General features: G+C 39.5%; 1 pseudogene; it reads right to left on the bottom strand.

Annotated features, from left to right (window-relative positions):
* Positions 1 to 317: 317 nt before the first annotated feature.
* LOC113067481 (ATP-binding cassette sub-family A member 3-like) overlaps positions 318 to 6,000 on the bottom strand; it is a 42,247-nt pseudogene continuing 36,564 nt past the window's right edge.

Here is a 6,000-nt window from a genome sequence, read left to right as displayed (position 1 = left end):
ATTTTGCATATGCTATCAGGAGAGGGAGGAAGCGCATGTACCTTCAGTATTGAGACCGCAGTAGAAAACGGGTGAGGAGAAACAAACAAAAAAAGACTTTCATAAATAACACAGCAATCGTACACAAGTGCACACATGAGAGATCCCATCAGATGATAAACAAATGTCTTTTCTTTTTGGTGCGCAGACCCACCAATTAAAAATCAAAGACTGTTTCTGATGGTGTGACGAACGTCCCGTTGAAACGCACATACAGACTTGAAATAAACACTCTACTGGCGGAGAGCTCGGGTTAGTGATCCGGTCTCTGTCTGGAAGTGTGTGTTACGTACGTATGATCCTGTCAGAGATGTGTGTGTGAAGAGAGACACCTGAGTAATGTCCAGTGGTCCCAGGCTGTACCTCCGACTCATCGGGTAAAGGTCAGATCGAGGAGCTCCGCCCCTTTAGTGCTTGAGCGTGTCATTTCCTGCAGGCCTCGGCGCAGTGCTGGAACTGGGCGAAGCCGAGGAACACCTGCTCCAGAGAGATCTGACTGACGCAGTAGTCCTCGATGGTGTACTTCTCTTTGGCTGTTTCTAGAACACCAAAAACCTGGGACATAAAGACACAGAAATGCGTTTAAGACATTTGCCGAACTGTGCATTTTTCTACAATTCAACTTGAAATTCCATTTCACATGTGACAGCAGAACCAGAAACAACCTCAGAGGCATTCAAAATCCATTCAAATGTATTTAAAATGCTTCTTTAGCTTGTTCAACAGTGAAAGTGAAACCAAAACTGTGAACTGTTTGCATTTTATGAGATAATGAATAAATAATGTGAATTACCGTATTTTTTCGGACTATAAGTTGCACCTGAGTATAAGTCGCATCAGTCCAAAAATACGTCATGACGAGGAAAAAAACATATATAAGTTGCACCGGACTATAAGTCGCCTTTATTTAGAACCAAGAACCAAGAGAAAACATTACATTACCCTCTACAGCCGCCAGAGGGCGCTCTATGTCTTCAGTGTAGACTACAGGAGCAGTGAGCAGCATAGAGCGCCCTCTGGCGGCTGGAGATGGTAATGTTTTCTCTTGGTTAATTTCTCTTGGTTCATTTCTCTTGGTTCATGTCAAATTAATTTTTATAAATAAGTCGCACCTGACTAAGTCGCAGGACCAGCCAAACTATGAAAATAAAGTGTGACTTATAGTCCGGAAAATACGGTAATTGATAATAAACTGATTTTTATTTGTTGGATTTTTAGATTTTTTAAAAATCTCAAGAAAAAGAGTATGTGTAAATATTGGTTATGTTGTGCACTGTGGTTATGTTGCAAAAAATAAGGAAATGGAAATTGATTATTTAAATAATTTAAATAATATTAAACAATTTAATATTAAACAATAACTATATTATGTAATTAATCCAATATAGTCAGGAAACTATACATTACAGCTGAATGGTGTCCTTTTAACTATTATTTTAATCATTTATGGTGCATTTATTATTTAATTGTGTGCAAAAAATATCCAAAACATAACTAAAACTGAATACAACAATACTATTAAATGGAATAAAAATCATTTTAAATGCATCTAAGATCATTTCTTGTTTATTTGTCACGCTGGAAAAGTAATATCAAGTCCCGTGCCTTGCATTATGGAAAGGTCACAATTTGGTCAGTCTGGGGATATTATATACATAGAGCATTTGCGTACTGTTTGCAGTGTACATACTGCAGAAATAGTTGTATGCTATTTGAAACATCACAATGTTTGCACTGCGTGTGTCTGAGACGTACCTGTGCCCAGGTGAGAGTTTTGTCAGTCAGGTGATAGTGGACCATTCCATGGTGTTCATCCTTCAGTAAACTTCCTGCGAGAGGCATCAGGTGAAAGTTATAAAAGCCGTCACACTGTCCGGCGGAAATACAAAGCGTGTCATGTAGATACCTGGGAAGGTGCTTTCAATGAAGTCTTTGAAGAGCTGAAGGTCCATCTCCTCTAACTCCGTCTCCACGCGGACCTTCGCCAGCAGCGTGTACCCGCTCCCAAACTTGCTCTTCAGGTGCTGTGGGCTGCCCAGACATTTGAACTGACCGTTCACCATGACAGCCAGCCGGGTGCACAGCGCCTCACACTCCTCCATACTGCGGAGAGAGAACGAGAAACGGTTGGTTTCGTCTCACTTCCAGTCCATATCTGCACTAGTCCGGTGACGTGTGGCTCACCTGTGGGAGGTTATGATGATGGCTTTACCAGACTCTCTGGTGCGTGTAATTGCGTCCCACAGCAGACGTCTGGCCACAGGGTCCATGCCAGTGGACGGCTCGTCCAGGAAGATCACGGGCGGCCCACCGATCAGAGCCATGCCTGCACTCAACTTCCTCTTATTACCGCCACTGTGTAGGAGTCAATAAACAACTTATAATACACGCTAACAGCGTATAACAAACCAATGACCTAACTTCTGACATTCAGAGCATTTCCCTACGCTTCAATAAACTAGTCCATCATATACACTCATGCATTTATCCAAAAATCAATCCATCGCATCTAATATTCCATACATGCAAATCTAATCATCATATTCATATTTAACACAATCTATATATCAAATCTAACCAGCAACCTAACAATCCATGTATCATTACTAGCTATCAATTCATCATATTTATCTATACATCATCCATCCATCATATCTTACTAGCCACATATCATATCTAACCATCCATGAATCATATCTAAAATCCACAAATCATATCTAACCATCCATGAATCATATATAACATCATTGGATCAAATATATCAATCCACAAATCTCATCTCATCTTCACATCCATCCATCAATTGATCCACTTTCTCTCAGGAGTCATGTTGATACCTGTAGCTGCGAACGAGTTTGTCAGCGTGAGGTTCGAGCAGCAGGGAACGCAGGACGTTTTCTACACAGGCTGTGACGTATTTCTCTGGGATGCCCCTCAGTCTGGCATACATGCTCAGGGTCTCCCGCCCCGTCATGTGATCTAGCACCGCGTCAAACTGGGGACAGTAGCCAATTCTCTGCTGCACCTGAAGCCAAGTCATATTTAATACGGTGTTAAACCATTTACTTGTACCTACTAGGACATTTAAATAACTCATCTCTAAAAATGTACAGTTAAGGAACTGTTTTACATGAAATGGCAACATGAGAAAACAAAATACCGAACCTTTTTCACATCCCGGAGGATGCTGTAGCCGTCAATAAAGGCATCTCCTGAAGTTATGCTTTCATCTCCTGTCAGCATTTTGAATGTCGTAGTCTTCCCAGCTCCATTAAACCCCAGCAAACCAAAGCACTCGCCCTTCCCAACGGCCAAAGACAAACGGTCCACCGCTAGCAGCGACTGCCCGCCTGAATAAACCTAGTGAAACACAAGCACAGACTTCAAGAAAAGAAAAAAAAAGTAGTAGTCAGCTATAACTATTTTGTAAGGGAAAATATTTGTTTGGTCACAGAACTTCAGACTTTTATATGAAGGGGACCAGTGCCAACACTTGTGTAATGCACATACCCCATTAAACACGATACAATTCACAATGACGGTGAGCAAAATACAAAACATATTTTATTAAAAGAATATCTCTGAATAATTCATACATGACGTTAGCTGAAAACGATAATAATAATAATAATAATAATAAAATGTCTAAATAAAAGTGGAAAAAAGATTAGAAACATACACAGCAGCACCACACTCTATTTAGTATAACGCCTCCCGCTATTGGCTATTGGGTGAACTAGAATGTCGTAACGTATTCCTAGTACAGATTCCACATATTCCACTTAGCCACATATCTCTGTAAATTCCTTTTCGATATATACTCGAGAAAGTGTCTTAAATAAGTCTAAAGTTATATAACGTCATAAGTCTGGTTGCTATTTTTGATTGACGTATTTCTAATTTATGCAATGCACATTGATGCTAGTTTAATTTGAAATTAAATGCCATCCAAACGATATCTTTCCGGAGCCGAAAAAAGAAACAAGAGAAAAGCAGATGAAGAAAAGCAGGCTCAAAGTAAAGGTATGTTTCGCTAAACATAATGCATTATTTATTAGTGTAGTATTAATACTTGATTTAATAAATGTGATGATGCCCATGATCACAGACATACTTGTGTGATATGTGAGAGAAAATTAGGCCACATTCAGCATGTTTCATTAAATAATCAATTAATTATCCATCCCACTAATTCATGCTAAAAAAAAGGTCTCCTCCTCTTTCCAAATTTAAATCTGATTAAATATTTTTACACATGTATTACATGTTGAGTTTGTTACAGGTAATAAAAATGTATACACTTAAATATTGAAATTGTATTTTATGTGCTCTCTTATCACTGTTTTTACACCAGTGGGCTCAATTTTCTCACCTAGGGCCCCACAACCCTTCAGGCCGGGACTGAATGGGACGCTCTGACCTAATTTCCATGGCATTTCAGTGCATTGTGGCAATTATAATAGTTTTGTACTGATATGTAAAACCTTTGTCCAGCAATCCATATGCTCTGGATGGATTTACAGACTACAACACATCCTGTTAACATTATTGCCAGCAATCTGTTTATTTCTGGAGAATATAGCTGTAAACCAAAAATCCCATTTAGTGACTTTTGTGAGGATTCCTTTGATTATGACTTAATCTTGAATAAGACTGGACAAATGTTGTTGTAGAACGATCTAAAAAAAATTGCAGAAATCCATAAAATGAGCCATAAAAAATAATTAATCCTAGTTAATCAAGAAGCATGACTCTGGGAAAAAATATTCAGACGAGATTTAGCGATTTTAACAGATTTTCTGCATGTTTTATGCACTTTGGCCAACAGGTGGCGCCACCGGACCGGTTTTGTACGTACACTCGGGTCATTGTGGGAATGAGATACAGTGGAACTGGCTTGACAATACAGTAAAGCACTGCATTCTCACAGCATGTTCTGAAGATGATCTGATAATCTTTTGGAGAACTATAGGTAGAACTTGAAACCTTGAGGTATAACACATGAACACACAGTGGTTTGTGAACGGCGTACCTTGCAGAGCTCCTGCAGGATAAGCGGGCTGTCCACCATTGACTCAACCACCGGCTGGCAATCCATCACTCTCTTCCTCTCCTCCGCGACATCTCTGTCCTCAGGCTGGAGAGCTTCTTCTGCCAACAGCAAAACCTGACAAAAACACACACACACACAGCTGTGATCGTCCGCATTCAAACCAATCAAATAAGAGCACTATATCCCATGATTACATTGGTCCCCACCTTCTTGCGTCTCCTGCAGAGGTTGAGTAGAGTGTGGACGCACCGGAGCTCGACGAGGAAAACCAGGGCGATGAAGACAACACCTTGTAGGGACATGGCCACCAGGAAGCGGCCCACTCCGGGCTCATCCATGGAAAAGTAGTTTACCTGATACGTGATGTCTGCAGATGACCAGCCAAAATGACTATGAGAATGATTACCAAGAGCCACATGCACTGCTAGCTGCTTTCAAGTGATGTCAGTCACAATAACATCAGTGCTGTTGATCGAGATTTCATTTATGGCAATATTTAGCAGATGCTTTTATTCAAAGCGACTAACAAATGAGGACAATGGAAGCAATCTAAATCCACAAAAGAGCAATGATATGCAAGTGCTATAACAAGTCTCAGTTAGCTTAAACACAGTACACGTAGCTAGGACTTTTATTCATTGTATACTAAGAAAAACTATAAAAAGAATAGAGCATGCTAGTGTTAGAGGCCTTTTCGCTTTTGTTAATTTTATAATATATAAAAAGAAAACAAACAGATAGTATACAAGAAGATCACAGAAGCTTTTCTTTTTTAAAGATTTTTTTTTCATCTCTAAATCAACCACTGATTTAACCATTTAAATGCTTTGGATCAATCGCAATGACTCGCTTATTAACAGGGAGTTGACCTTTTTTTTTTTTTTTTTTTTCATTATTTCATTTGTTAT

This window comes from Carassius auratus, linkage group LG28B, assembly GCF_003368295.1.
Source record: "Carassius auratus strain Wakin linkage group LG28B, ASM336829v1, whole genome shotgun sequence".
NCBI lineage: Eukaryota > Metazoa > Chordata > Actinopteri > Cypriniformes > Cyprinidae > Carassius > Carassius auratus.
The sequence above is the reverse complement of the archived record's forward strand: the minus strand, read 5'-3'. Positions and strand labels throughout refer to the sequence as shown.